A 15,908-nucleotide genomic window follows, 5' to 3' on the forward strand; every position below is an offset into this window, starting at 1 on the left:
TCTTACCTAAATATGTTCTCTACAACCTCTAACACAAATCATCGAGGCATCCTGTTGAAAGAATTTTATGCTCAACATCGCTCCTCCTATTTGTTGATGAAATGTATGCTATAACCTGTGGCTGTAGGCTTCCGAGTGCTTATGTGTTAGCTGAACAAGTATTGGGTATATCACAGATAGGCCTCATGGTGGGGTTTACCACCCTCAGGGCGCATAGGAGGAAGCTGTATGCCCAGAAAGATTAGCCCACTTCTATTCCAGTCCCAGCCAGAATTGTCTTATGCATTGCAGTGCAGCCAACTCAGTAGTGGTATCTCGGGGAGGGGGAATATGTAAAGGCTGCTGTCTGGATATGTCTCTTCAAGAGGGAGGGGCCTGGCTCTAGTTTCTTTAAATAGGTATTGGGTCACCATTGTTTAGTGTGGTCCTCAAAGCTTGGATTTTGCTTTCGTCTACTACGTTCCTGATGGTTTACGTCAGGTGTGGGTATATCTGAGGTGCCCAATGCGGAAATGTTAATCATTTTGCATACCATGTTTGGGCCACTGAAATGTGCATGGGTAAATGCAGGTTTCTTCGTCGAAATGTCACTCAATAGCTTGAACGCTTGAGATTCTCAAACATACTTGGAGCCGGTTTCCCCTCAGGGCACATACTGGTGAATATGTTGGCATTTGTGTCTGTGCCTGATTCATAGATGTGACGTTTGGTTGCATTTGTGTGATTCGGTCACTTGGGTTCATTTTGCTTCTTTTTCAACAAAACAATAATACAAAATCCCAAAATTGGCTTGCATTGGTTACCTGGTCCTAAACATCTAACCGAGTACATTGTACCAAAGAGGAATGGCCTTTGTGACACCATTCCCTAATAGGAATGGAATTGATCTTAATCATAGGCCAGACTGAAGATGTGGGCCACCAGTCCTTTGTAGAAGCAGAAAATCCCATGTGAGTTCTAAAAGTATGAGAAATGTGTGGTGTAGACATCACTGGTATACATCTGCAACAGGAAAAGGGTGTTTGTAAGTGGCGGCTACTACTTAACGAGGGTGGCGGGGTGGAGGAATAGTTAGGAGGTTAAATAAAATTTTAAAAAACACTTACCTGCAGGCTGGCCGCCACCTCTCGGTTCTCTTCGGGTCTTTGGTCAACTCCAGGAGCAGGAACCAGGAACTAGAAAGCACATAGGCTCCCAGACTCCCCTAGCCAATCACGACGCTACGTTACAGCAGGGTTGTGATTGGCCTCAGCGCTGTGGTTCGGGGCTCAGAGAGGGACTGGGAGGCTGCCCATGTTCTCCACACAGGCTGTGCAATACCTGCATCACCGCATTGCGCTCCTCTCTTCTGCTGGCACAGGCTCCCAGAGTGCATTGTGGCCAGTCCTGATGCTGCTTTCATGCTGCTGAAAGCAGTGTCAGGATTGACCGGAGCGCCAAGGATCTGCGCTCCCATTTAGACTGGGATCCTGTGCCTGCTCTCTCCAAACTGGCAATACAGCTGGGGTTGGAGAGAGCGTCAGTGCTCATGACGGTTTGGTTGGCCTGAGACGGCTGGCCAGACCGGCATGCTCACTGATAACAGTGCTCACCACTCCCCCTCAGTGCCTGCCATCCCCTGCCCCGCTCTCAAGACTCCATTATCGTTTTACTTTCAGATTTTGCAGCTGCTGGTGGTGAGGGGGGGGGCTACGGTCCTCCGTCATAGTGGAGGAGCCGCTGCTGAGGTTCACTCCTGGAAAAATTGGGGCGAGTGGTTCAAACCAGGCCCGGGGGATTTGGTGATTGGTAACTTTATGGGTGGAGTCCGTCGTAGTGACAATCTGTCCCCTCAGCAGGACAGCGCAGAGTTATCTAGGGTAGGTGCAGCCTTTCTTGGTTGAGGGCAGGATAAGTTTATTAGAATGATTTGTTCACTTTTGGGGTTAAGGTACATAAGGCAATCATGGTGGAAGGGAGTAAAGATGTGATGGAGGCTTTGATGGTTCTCTGCGATGTGGGCAGAGACAACCTGATCGAGCCTGGCATCTTGGATCTGGAATGGGTCAGTTTCTTGCTGCCTATGTGGGTGGAGGCTGAGGGAGTGGCAGTGGCTATTCAAGCCTGCTCCCCACCGCGGGGGAAGATTGAAAAAGTTGCAGGCACGAGCGGGTGAGAACGTGCTTGGAGGTTAAGGAGAGGTACAAGGTTGAACCTTATCAGGGACCAGTGCAGCAGCGGCCGGCACAGGTAAACGTGGCGGGGCAGGGCGGGGTGGGGGGGGAGTCAACAGATGATGGAATAGGTATAATTAGATAAGTAAATAATACCTATTCTCTCATCTGTCGGCTTCCCCCCTGCAGTGCACTGCCCCACCCCACGCACTTACCTGAGCCGACCGCCGCTGGACCAGTGGCGATGTGGTAGAGGGTTGGGCGGCAATGTAGAGTAGAACACAGCTCACTGAGTCCCAGGAGAGAAGAGCGGCAAGTTGTGGAGGAGGGGCATGAAGAGGAGCACATGCTCTATCACAATCAGGGACAGAGTCAGCTCAGTGACGGCTGCAGGCAGTGAGGCTTAGCATCCAGCATGGGGCGCCCGAGTCAGCCCGTCTTCTAACTACCCCGCTGAAGGGCCAACAAATGACACTTCTAGAAGCGAGTAGCATTACTGGGCAAGGCCATGAGGAAATGGTGTTGTCCCCTAAAAAATATACAACAAAGGGAATGAAAACAGGCCAACAGTACAACCTACACAAGGCAAGGGTCATAGTGAAGGGAACAGAGTTTTTGTGAATGTTGACAATAAAGGGAAAGGCCCGTCTGCTGCAATAGTGCTGAAGACTGAGCCAAATGTTTCAGGGGCAGATGGAGATGAGCTGCCATGGAGGAGAAATCAGTTTTTGAAGGTCGACGGTCATGCACATTACGGTCAGGGTACTCAATGAGGCGAGGCAGGACAATCGGGGGACAGTCAGGGGCAATATGGTGTGGCAACAGTAACATCAGAGACTAGGATCACAGCTACCTTCGGTTGGGGTGATCTGGGAGCCATAGGAGATTTGACCTGGTGGGAGACACCTGTCAAGGTGACCAGACACTGGGCAGGTTTGTATCGACCTGCACGTGCTGGACTGAAGAGAGGGAGAGGTTCAGCGCTGGAGGAGTCATGGGACACAAAGCAGAACATTATTGAATGGAGAATGTTTCATGGCCGTGTGGGAGATGGTGAATGACCAGGAGTGAGTGGTGTTTGGGCTGATTGGGAAACGGAAGAAGCGATTGAGCTTGATTATGTAGATGAGGATGAAGAATTTGAAGAAGGTGAAATAGCGGTATGGCAAGAGAAATTGAGTGTGGGTCCTATGGAGCAGGGGCAAAAAGAAGGGCTGCTAATCTTCCTCTCAGAAGAAATATATTATGAATGACAGAAGTACAAGACAAATTATCTCAAGAAGCAGAACGGGGTGGTAGAAGAACATAGGCATAGGAAGGTGACCATGCAAAAAGGAAGGAACGATCTCACCTTCGATTGCAAACAGGTGAGGCATGTTGGCGGCGATGTTGAAAAACAGGCGAGGGAAAATGAATACCACACATGGTTGAAAAGGGGGTGGGAACCAATGCTGTAGACAAGGGTGTGGGTACAGACGGGGATATAGAAAATATTGTTGAGGTTCCACCTAAACAGAGAGGTCCTAAGGAGAGTAGAGCGGGCAAGGCTCAGGTTGCATAATAGGACAAGAAGGAAGAGGAGAAATCTAAAGACTGGAAAGGGCTGAAGAAATTGCCGAAAATGTTTTTTTATGGCTTTTGGGACTCATTTAGCCACTAACACAAAAGAGAAAATGTGGAAAGGGGAGTCTATGGATGTATGCAAACTATTACATTGAGACGTTCTGTCTAAAGAAGGGTCGGGAGAAGAAGCCTGGGAACTGGCGAGGAGGCCAAGGGTCCCACTAATATTGAAACATGGACATCAGCTTTCTTTATTTACACAAGTGTAAACATTCCCAGGGGGATCAGTGTCTATATTGAAATATATGGATACAATGAGGAAGGCACATTGGATCCTGGAGGTATGGCATAAGTGCACTATGATGAGGAATTTAGAGCAAGGCTAGAGGTAAAACCGGATAAGCCTTGGGTGAAGTGGACAATGAGTTATGGCACCAATGGCTGTATCCCGCACGGCCCCTCCCAGTGTTACCTACAGCAAGTGGATTGCCAGCACAGTTTCATCCTTTTCTTGGATGTCTGGCACTTGGGGTAGGAGAGAAGGATTTATTATTGGGGCAGGCGTGAATAATAACATCCCAGATGTATTGTCTCGTTCACACTGGCAGAGATTCCGCGGTTTGGCACCCGGAGCGGATGTGCTGAAGACCTAGGTACCAGAGGAGTTTCGGGAGTTGGGAAACTGAATGTGCTAAGTTTGGTAGAAAACTCAATTGCACAGACTAGCAGGTCAGCCTAAAGATAAGATTGAGAGAAGTTGTTGTTGTGTCGAGTGGTTAGTGTTCAGTAGGTCGTAAATTGAGACTCACTAAAATTGGATAGTATTAGAGGACTGGTGACATGAAAGTGTCAGCAAACCACCATGTCTGCAATTGCATTTTAAATAAAGTCAACGTTTTAAAAAAAATGCAGCTAATTTTCCTTAAAAGAAATGGGGCTTCTTTTAAACAGATTTTTTTTTATTTGTTTGAGTTTTTTACCAACACTTCCAATTAATTGGCTAACACCTCTTTTGAGGTGTCGGTAAAATGTTTTGCGTTCACATTTAGTTTGCAAACCACTGATACATACCTTAATAATCGCTATTTGAAATGGACACCGAACCCCCCCAGCCCCCCACCCTCCCCCAAATAATGATTTCTTATGGGTTTCTAAACTGATTTTACTATTCAGTAGCAAAAAGCTGTTTAGGGGTTGCAAAGCCGATGATGGTCCGTTTCACAGTCTTGGTGACTGCCAAATTTTATCTTTGTTCATTACATTCAAAGTCCAGGCAAGCTGCCACTGCCTTCTTCAAATGTTGGCTTTCTTGTCCCAAGGCTTGAAATATGGAGTCCTTAATACACGAATACGCATAGAAATGACTCCTATATTGAAGTTGCTTTTTATACAACTTTGGCAATGAATTCCCTACATTGTACTTATTTTACTGAATCAAGGGCTTTTGATAGGAAAAAGAGAATTGGTGGTCAGTAGCAGCTGTTGATGTTCAAAATTAGTGTGGCATTAATGCTTGCCCTGGAGGACAGGTGGGGAGTGGGCCCAATTCTTCCAAGGGTTTTGGGGGGCTCTCCGTCCCCAGGAAAGATTGGAAAAATAGCGAGAAATCAGTACATTTTACCGCACGTTTTGCTTTCTCGCTGTTAAAAATCATTGTTTTAAAGGGCTCTTTAGAGGGGGTGCTCTTGAAATGTTTGAGAGTGTGCGTCAGTTATGTTATACCAGATGAGGAAAACAGCTTCTTGAAAAAACTGCTTGAAATGATATGTCTAATTGAAGTGCGTCAGGTGTTGGTGACACCCAAAGAGGATGAAGGCGCAGCAGCCTCGTGCACCTGGCATACGCGCGCTCTCTGAAGAGAAAGTGGCAGTTGCTTTTCTGCGCACGTGGAGCCGCTGTAGTGCCTGGCTGAGCATTGAAAAAAAAAATACATTGTACTCGATGCAAGGGCGCAAGTAGACGTGGTTGACACCATGTGTACTGCAGTGCTTCTGGGTTTGGCAATTGTGTTTGCAAAGGAGAGGCTAGTAAATAGGGGAAAGATGTGGTCTAATGGCCAGACCTGCCTACTTTTGAACCGGGAAAGCAGATTCAGTCCAAGCGTGCGCTCAACATCCTGTGGGCCTCGTTTACAAGAGGCCTGCGCTGCTGGAGCGTCACTTCTTTAGATGCTCCGGTGGCGCAGGCCTCTCAATCATACCTATGAGGTGACGCAAAGCCAGCCTGGGTGGCTTTGCATGGATATGGAGTAAGGCAAGGAGGCGCTCTATGGGCATTGTGGTGGGTGTTCCCACATAATACCTATGGATTTTGACGCTGCCCCAGATTTAGAAAATAACGTAAACATGGAGCAGCGCCAAAACCTTACGCCTCCCCAGAGCAGGCATAACGGGGAGAAATGTTTTCATTTCTCTTCATTTTTTCATTCTTTCCATGTGTGCTGCATTCTGCAACACACATAGGAGGAAAACGCCTCCATTGCTTGTTTCGTGCAGGATGGTGTCCCTTCCTGCATAAAAACAATAATTCCTACGTTTCAGGCACCCTTGCACCACTGTACAACGGCTCCAGCGTAGTGGGAATGGACAGGAACAGGCCTGGGCGTAGTGGGCGTAGTGGGGCTACGTGAAGCAGCGCGTAGTGTGCCCAAATCTAGGCACACTCGCGCGCTCCGTGTAGCCCCACTACGAGCCGCCCGCCTCCCACCCGCCCTCTTTTAAAATAATATCAAGTATAATAAAAACATTAAATAGAATCACTTACCTGCAGCGCGGCGTCTCCGGGGCTCCCTCTTCCTCGTTCCCAACTTCTTTACACAAATGCGCATGCGCGGACGCCCGCGCATGTGCATTTCGAGAAATGCGCATGGGCGGGCGTACGCACATGCACATTTGTGTAAAGAAGTTGGGAACGAGGAAGAGGGAGCCCCGGAGACGCCGCGCTGCAGGTAAGTGATTCTATTTAATGTTTTTATTATACTTGATATTATTTTAAAAGGAGGGCGGGCGGGCGGGCGGGAGGCGGGTGGCGGGTGGCGGGCGGCAGGCAGCTCTACTTCGCCCTGGCGTGTGCGTAGTGCTGCCTGCTACGCCTACTTCGAAAACTGCGAAGCCGGCAGCGCTACGTACACTCCGTGGGCGAAGCGGAGTGCTACGCCCGGGGTTAGACAGGAATGCGCTGTATATCATTTTCTTTTTGATGCAGGGTAGGACAGCAGTGATTTACTGCGCTGTGTCTAAAACTTGTAAATGAGTCCTGTGATTCAATGCATGTCAACATTTTAAAACAAATAAGGGGGAGATTTTGGAAAAATACAAATCCGGGGAATGTATTTTCGCCATTGAGTTCTATGAAAGCAAAGGCAATTTTAGGCTGGAGGCAGCTAAAAAATAGTCACTTTTTTGCTTCAAAACTCGTGAGCCTCCCGCCTAAATGGGTCTATTGGCACGTATGCAAATCACTTAATCTCCTTGTGCCTAATTAAACAAAAAAATTTGATCGTCTACAATGTAATATGGAGCTTATGTAAAGTGCTCTAATGCCTTTGGGGTAATCTTGCTGTATAAAAACTGCAACAAAAAACCTGTACATAATGTTCTTTTGCCAAATCGTTATCTTGAGAACGTGTGTTCCAAACATATCATGCAGACGAGGGGAAATTGCTGGAGCCCTGGAGCTTAAAGGGATAATTTCAAAGAAAACAGACGTGTTCATACATTTAAAAAATCTGTTGTAAAATGTAGGGGTCCTTTTCAACATTATCCATTTCAAAGAGAGTGATATGGAGGAGTGACTGAACTCCATGGTGATTCAGTGTATTTTAACAACATTGGGGATATCTGGGAGCTCTGAGAAGTGTCATCAGTTTCAATAAGACGTGCAGGATCATCATATTCGTGGACATATTGTGTTCACTCAAAGTGTGACACATCAGCAAACTGCAAACATGGCAATGTTAAGCAACTAAAGTGTACAAGCATTTGCTAAGCCAATAGGTTTCGCCTATTGGCATTGTCAATGGTTTTTAGTGATGCTGTATATGGTGTGTAGCATGGCTAAAGAGGAATTAAAAAAAGCCTATGACTGGGCCACCCATGTTATTTGGTAGGCGCACGCACCAAGCATGCATGTGCCACTATAAAATGATGCAGGTGCTTTTTTTTATTTAACAATTCGAGTTGGATCAGTAAAATATAATGAAAAAAACAGGCAAAGGCATGTTTTTTTAAATTGGTGATTAGGGAGCATCAATGGGGGCGAAAGCAACACAGGCGGGCGAAAGCAAGCTGGAGGGCCGTGGGGGGCAGAAGCAGCACAGGGCGCTTGTGGGGTGAGCAACAAGAGGGGACGGTGGTGAGAAGCAACACGGAGGGTGCAAGTGGGGCAAGCAGCACAGAGGGTACGGGTGGCAGCAAAGAAAAGCAAATGGTTGAGAGAGCAATGTGGAACACGGTGGGAAGAAAAGCAAAATGGTGAGAAAGAGACACATAGGGTCAGATGTATCAATATTGGATTTTGCGATTCTATAATAGCAAATTTTACCGATTCGCTATTATGGAATTGCAAAATGCATTATATGTAGGTTTCGCAATAATAATTGCGATTCCTACATATTCCTTAATTGCAAATCGTAAATTACGATTCACTATTGAGGAATACCTTCTCATTCATTCCTATAGGCCTAAAGGCCAGTTTGCGAGTACCAAATAGGTACTCTCAAATTGCGAATGCAATTTCAAGGGTGATAGGGGGGCCAAAAGGCCAGCCTGATGCACCCCCTAAAAGGTAAGTGTGCACATGTGGGGCACATACATGCCCTAAGAGCATGTGTGTGCGGCACATGGCACTTAGAAAAATGCAAAAATGTGCATTTTTCTAAGTATTTGCAAATCACCACCAACTAGTTGTTGGTGGTAATTTGCGATTCCTTAAAGCCAGGTCGCAATTTTTTCTTGCTTCCTGCATTGCATTTAAGGAATTGCAAATTGCGATTCCCTAAATGCATTCACGAAATAGGTAATCGCAAACATTGTTCTGCAAATCGGCCCGTTTGCGAACGGGAAAACGCTTGATACATCTGGCCCATAGAGCTGTGGGGTAGAAGCACACAGGCAACAAAGCAACATGGGGGAGGTGCACATAAGAACAATCACAGAGGGCATAGAGAAGATGCAAATGGCGAGAGAGAGCAACATGGAGCATTGAAGGGTGTGGGAGAAGTGCACTAAGGAGACAGCTGAAAAATACATGCACTCTTATGGAGTGCTTAAGACAAAAGAAAGAGGGATTTCCCTATGAATGGAAGGACACAAGTAAATTGCCGTTGCTCCAGAGGAGGGACATACACAAGATGGACAAGGAATTGAATGAGAAGCAGCTAATGAGTAACTGTAAAGCCCCTGGCGGACTGTAAGCCCCTTTATGTGCTTGTTGTTGTCCAGGTTCCTGGTAGTCTTCCCGAATCCCGACTGATTGAAGCACCATCCAGCTGGAATAATGTGATTTCAGGGATGGTGAATCGTCAATGCTTCTTGAATTTGAGATTTACATTGAACAACTATTTTGGGATCACCTCGTCCCCGCAGAGTTTCTAGCTTCCCTTATGTGGCCAATCAGTTTAAGAGTTGCAGATTGGCAAAGGAAAATGCTGCACTTTGTTTAATCTAACTACAAGACAAAAATACAGGTCTGGGCGACATTTTAACTACACCAGAGTAAACCGTGTAATTTTGCATTACTATTTTGATGCGGAATTACACCTGTTTGCATAATTCTAGGTAATTTAGCACGAAAAGCCCAACACAGGAGCTCAGGAACAACCACGAGTGGCTGTCAGCTGTTTCTCTTAGTGTTCTGTTGCATTTAGCGCTATTTTCTTAGCTCAAAATGCATCTTTGGATCTATTTTGAATGCAAGTATGCATTGTGCGCTAAGAAAATAGTGCTAAATGATGGGTTATGCTCCTCATGTAATGCCGCATAATCTTGCATAATTTTGCCTTAATTACAGTACCGCAAATTACACAAGAGATGCACAACCAGAAAAATAGTGTCCTAAAAAGATGGTGTCAAATAATGTGTCCTTAAAAAATGGTCCAATAAGTATCAGGTAAAAACGTACACTATTTTGAATGAAAAAGTAAACACAGTTTAATGTTATTTTTCTACTTTGCCCTTTTGAAAAAATGTAGACAGTTAAAGGTATTATCAACTTCTGCCTTAGGCAATGAGCAATCACTATATTAAAATGTGTTCTAGTTATTCTCACTCCGTAAACCCCTCCAGGGCTGAAATACCTAAAGAGTCAACAAAATACCCCTTGAGGGATCTTGTAGTGCATGATAGCCCCATTTAAGCACTGATGGGCTTATTTACAAGCCCATTGCGCCTCCGGTACGTCACTTTTTCCCATGTTAAAAGTGACGCATCTGCACGCAAGTGCATACAAATGTAACAAAGCTAATTGTCACCATGGATCCAACAGGAAAGAGCCATGCCGTCAACAACAAGAACATGAGTCTACCCCACCAAGCAAACAAGGGCCACCCAATCACCACGTGTAATGCCGGCTATGAAGGGTCGAGCAGAGAACAGGTCAGCAGTCTAGCTGCCGACCAACAGGAACTTCCTGGACTAGCAGGAAAGGAGCAGAAAGGGGACAGTAAGGGGGCAGGAAAATACCAAGCAGGACGTGTGGAGACTGGCTCCACATGAGTAGGCTCTGTGAGCCAGCTTAGTGACACAAGAGAAATAAAGAATAAAAGATCCCACCCTGGTATCCGAAATGCTATTGCTACAAATAGAAGCCACACAAAGTAGGTTGTGAGCCTAATCTGTAAGCACTTGACTTCTAGCTCTTTAAATAAACAGGATCTATCAGAGTCTTAGACATGGCGAAGGGCCAGCAAGCAGGGCCTCATTTTACAGTCGCTATTACATGGATAGCTTCATAGCAATGATAGCCTTATGTAGGGCAGGAGAATTGAAGTACCCATGAGACCAGCATGAAAAAAGTAATGGATTGGAAGTTAAATAAGAAAATGTAAATGCATTATTTTGTTGAGCTGAACACAATCGATAATTCAATTGATTACTTTAGGGTTTGATCTTCCGGACAAGGGTATGGAAAATTCTTTCATTTTTAACAAAAGATAATTAGCTTGAGTGATCAGTAAGTGTTGGACTAAGCTGACTAACCTGTGGCTAGGACAAGCCACGTGACTCATTTCCCTTGGAGATTAAACAGTGCAGGCTAAAAGTCCAATTTAGTGTTGTCTACCAGACAATAGGGTCGGACTAGACTGAAAATAGGCCCTAGGCAAGAAAGTAAAAATGCCCCCAATTAACAAATCAGATACCTCAAAAACAGAAGGCCATATTTGCGAATTGGGGCAGGTTTGAACTTGACGTTTTGCAAAGTATGGAGGCCTTTTTTTTTTTTTTTGCGATGAGGAACATGGCGGCAGGTTAAGCGCCGGCTGCAGCGGCTCTGGGAGAACGCCGAGGCTGAAAACGCCGATAACGAAGCGGGATAATATGCGGTTGTAGCTGGCACCTCAAGGCGGTAAGAGTAGAATGGAGCTCGTGTAGTGACGGAGAGGGTTCATTCTTTTAAACTCCGATCTCATCTCTTTGTTTTTCGAGATACGGCTGAGGAGGCGGCATTAGGACCTACCAAGACCTGCTCTATTGGCCTTATGTGCGGGAAAGAAGTACAAGCAGGGAATTCAGACGTATGCCGAAGGAGCTGGTGGTTTCGCTCTCGTCTGGCCCTCGTCTTGTTCCAGCTCCGCGGCCCAGTGTGTGAGAAAGTTTCCAATTTTTCGCAGGGTAACGCGGCGTCAGTGCAGGCGCAGGCACATGTGGTAAGCGGTTGTGTTGGGGGGGAAGCGCCAGCGTGCAATTTTATGGATCAGGGCATAAGTGTTTCTACCCTTTGCAATTCTACAGATGGCCAGCACTCTAAGTTAATTCAGGAGGGTGCTATGAGGCATAGGCCAACTGCGGGGGTAATAGAGAAACCTCTCTCCCTGGGCAGATCACGCTCAATTTCGCTCCTTACACCGGCTATAGTACCTGCTGTAAAAGCATCAAGTCGGAACCAGGTGCAACAACTGGCTTCATTGTCATTTCCCCCTGGAAGACAAAGGAATAGATATCAACTCCGCTCACAGGAGTTTAACGCAGGTGGAGAGTTGGATCCGGTCGACAGAGAAAGGCCCATGCCATTAACCCCCTGCAAAGGAGGAAAAAAAGTAGGAAACATTAAAAAAGCAAAGGTGCCGATACCTGCGCAACTGCCTCTTAAGAGAAATTCGCCCTCACTTAAAACCTATTTTAGAATAATGGAGCAGGCTGCCAGCTACAATAAACAAGCAGAGTCCGATCCTACTCCACAAGGAAAACAGAGTGCGGAGACTTCAGCAATCCCCCTTGAGAATCAATTTACCCCATTGGCTGGTCTGTCTGGCACTGCCAATGGCACTGGGAGCGGGATACTGCTGGTACAGTCTGAGGAGGTGGAGGTGGAGGGGGCGGTTAAAGGTCCAAGACCCCAGGGTGCTCCTACATTGGTCGCAATTCAGGAAAAGCAAGGCGAGGACCTAGCTCTGGGCCTGGGCCCGGCCCGTGATCAGGGTCAGAGCCAGGGGAGCCTAAGAGAACCAGAGAGCTTAGAGACAGACAGATTGGGCTCCCTTTTTCAGTCCCTTAGGGGAGATTTGATGACTAAATTTGAGATCTCGGAGGGCAATCAAAAGGCAATTCATGATAGGTTTGATTTATTGGAAGCTAAAATTGATGATGTTATCGCCCGGACCAGTAAATTGGAACTGGATGTGGTAGCCCTAAATAAATCTGCCCAGGGGAATTTAAAAGACATTGAGACTTTGAAAGTACAGAATAAATCCCTTGCTTCAGATGTGGAGAGGCTAGAAACTCAAGCCAGAAGAAACAACTTGAGAATCTTGAAAATACCTGAAGGAGCAGAGCTGGAGGACATTAAGGGGTTTGTCTGTAGTCTGTTAAGAGAAGGGGTTTTAAAGGATCGTCCAGACATCAACCTGGAGGCTGAAATTCAACGAGTACACAGAGACCCCTTTAAGTTACACGCAGATAGAAAAGCACCTAGGAAAATTCTGGTAAACTTTCAGTCTTTTAATGTCAAAGAATTAATCTTAGGGAGAAGCCTCTCTAAAACAGATCTTCACTATCGGGCAACCCCATATCTAATTAGATCGGATATAGGAGGTAGAACAGCTCAGAGGCAGTGGGAGTTGGGCACTAGAATGCCAGAATTAAGATCGTTTGGAGCCCAAGTACAAATGAAATTCCCAGCCCTCTTAAAGATCATGTGGAACAATAAAATGCACAATTGCACCCAAGTTACAGAAGTAGACGATCTTTTAACTTTAATGAGACAGAAGTGACATGGACTAAAGTAGGCGTCAAACTCCGGAGGTATTATAGGTCACATTGGGACAAACAGGGGGGGCATGGGGCATAGAGGTTAAGTAATTAATAGGAATAGTATAGGCGAAAGAGAATGGAGATACATAAAAAGAGAGGGGGAAAAAGGAAGAAAAAGAAGAAAAAGGAAGGGGAAAGAAAAAGAAAAAAAAAGAAAGAAAAACCCAATCTGTCACATAGCTCCCTCGCATTTTTTGCATTTACTCTTTTTTTATTGACCGGAGTAATTGGAGCAATGATAAAAACTGGATGCACGTAGTCCCAAGGCAGTTCTCCCAGAGCACAATAGACGGTTTTCACCGTCAGGTATGTTGGGGGGGTTCCTCAGGGGGTGGGTGAGGGTGGGGTGTTGGGTGGTGGGTGAAAAAGCAAAAAAAATAGTCCTCATATATAGGAACAATTTGTCTAGGATGAGAGAAAATGCAGAGTATAGTTATTAGTAGATCGATAAGTATTAAAATCCTCTCTTGGAACCTGAACGGAATGGGCGATAAAAGAAAACAGTCCAGGGTCTGTGATTTTTTAAGAAACTCTGGCGCCGACCTCATGTTAATACAAGAGACACATCTTGAGTTGAATGTCTGTATGCCTGTTTTCGAAAAATTGGGGTGGGTACAGGAGATAGTGTGTTCCAGACAGAAAGGAGTGACTAGGGGGGTTGCGATTGTTGTTAGAGCAAATAGGGGGATAAGAGTGATAAAGTCTGAAACTGACCAAACGGGTAGATGGATAGTGACAGCCCTCTCCATTTATGGCTTCCACTACACATGCGCAGTATATTATGGCCCTAATGATGATGACCCTGGTCCTCTATTGAAATTGGCAGCAGGTTTACTAGCGTCCCCAGGCCCTGTGATTTTGGGGGGAGATTTCAATCTTATTTTTGATTTTAATCTGGATAGGACATCGAAGGTTAAATATCATGCCCCTTCCAAATCACTTTCTGTCCTAGGAGCTTTGATGAAAGACTTTAATTTGCTGGATGTTTGGAGGGCTAAGTTTGGCTCTACTAGGGGGTTTACATTCTATAGTAAGAAATATAAAAATTATTCGAGAATAGACTACTTCCTAGTAGATCAACATTTGCTTACAGATATAACCTATCTTTCCCATATTCCAGTAGGGATATCTGATCATGCGGTTGTTGAAATGGTCTTCTCATTAAGTTCTAGACCCCCAGCCATTAGATGGACACTGGAGAGGACACTGCTCTTAGAGGATCAAGTAAAGGCAGAAAACAGGAAAATAACAACTGAATTCCTAAATATTAATATTGGCTCCACTACCATTCAGAACGTGTGGGAATCCTACAAGGCTTTTTTACGTGGCATGTTGAGTTCCCTTATGGCCCACAATAGAAACATTCTTAAAAGAAAAAAGCAGGACGAGTTGAAAGCGATTACGGAAAAAGACATGGAATTACAAGCGGCCACCGTTTCAGATGGAGAGAAGATCTATAAACTGGAAAAGGAGCTTTTAGAATTACAACTTTCTCTTAAAGCCAGCGAAGAAATGATTATTAGGAAAAAATGGGAAACTAGCAAGCTGAAGAATTTCGAAAACGGGGAGAAATGTGGGGCCCTCCTCGCCTGGAAAGCTAGAGAGGAAAGATCCAGGAATAATATTAAAGTTTTAACTCAAAGGGAGACAGGCATATCAATTTTGGAGGATAGGGACATTAGGGAGGAAGCAAGAGGGTTTATGCATGACTTATACAAGGTAGATAAGTGTGTTGAATTAGAGAAAGTTCAATCTTGGTTAAGTCAGAAAAATCTACCCCAAATCTCAGAAGCCGATAGGAGCTTTTTAGAGAGTGAGATAATGGAAGGGGAAGTAATAGCTCAACTCAAGAAAACTAAACAGGGGAAAGCGGCGGGCCCAGACGGGTTACCAAATGAAATTTACACAGATTACTCAGAGCAATTGGTACCTGTCCTCACTCTACTCTTTAACCATCTATTGATCTCTGGCCAGAGCATCCCCCCTTCCTGGGCTGAAGCGACGATCACTTTAATTGTAAAACCCAACAAGGACCCAAAAAAAATCGAGTCCTATAGGCCCATATCTCTCTTAAATTCTGATTTGAAACTTTACTCTGGGATTCTTGCAACCAGACTTGCCAAAATTATAAAATCCATAATACATCCAGACCAAAGAGGGTTCATTCCGGGGAGGCAGCTGAATGAGTTGACCTTCCAGGCGATTGGAGCCATCGATTATGCGGAAGACAGAGGGCTCCCATTATCTTTAATTGCAATAGACGCAGCCAAGGCCTTCGACCAAGTAAACTGGAATTATCTGTGGGCCACTTTGGCTGGGTTTGGGTTTCCTTCAATTTTTATAGAGGGAATTAAATCTCTCTATCAGGGCCCTAGAGCTAAAGTACTGGTCAACAACGGCTTGTCTGACTGGTTTCAGATATCTCGTGGTACGAGACAAGGTTGCCCTCTGTCCCCCCTTTTGTTTGATATTTATTTTGAGCCTTTTGTCTGTGGTATTAGGGCTGCTCATGTAATTCAACCTTTTAAGATAGCAGATTTAGAGCTAAAGGTCGCTCTTTATGCAGACGATCTTCTTTTATACACCTCCAATCATATGGAAGCCATACCCAGGCTGTTTTATTTAGCTGAGGAATTCGGAAGGTTCTTGGGGTATCAAATAAATAGAGACAAGACCGAAATAATGGGATGGAATAATACCACATCTATACAAAATGCAAAACATA

Source organism: Triturus cristatus, chromosome 9 (genome assembly GCF_964204655.1).
Source record: "Triturus cristatus chromosome 9, aTriCri1.1, whole genome shotgun sequence".
In the NCBI taxonomy this organism is placed as follows: domain Eukaryota; kingdom Metazoa; phylum Chordata; class Amphibia; order Caudata; family Salamandridae; genus Triturus; species Triturus cristatus.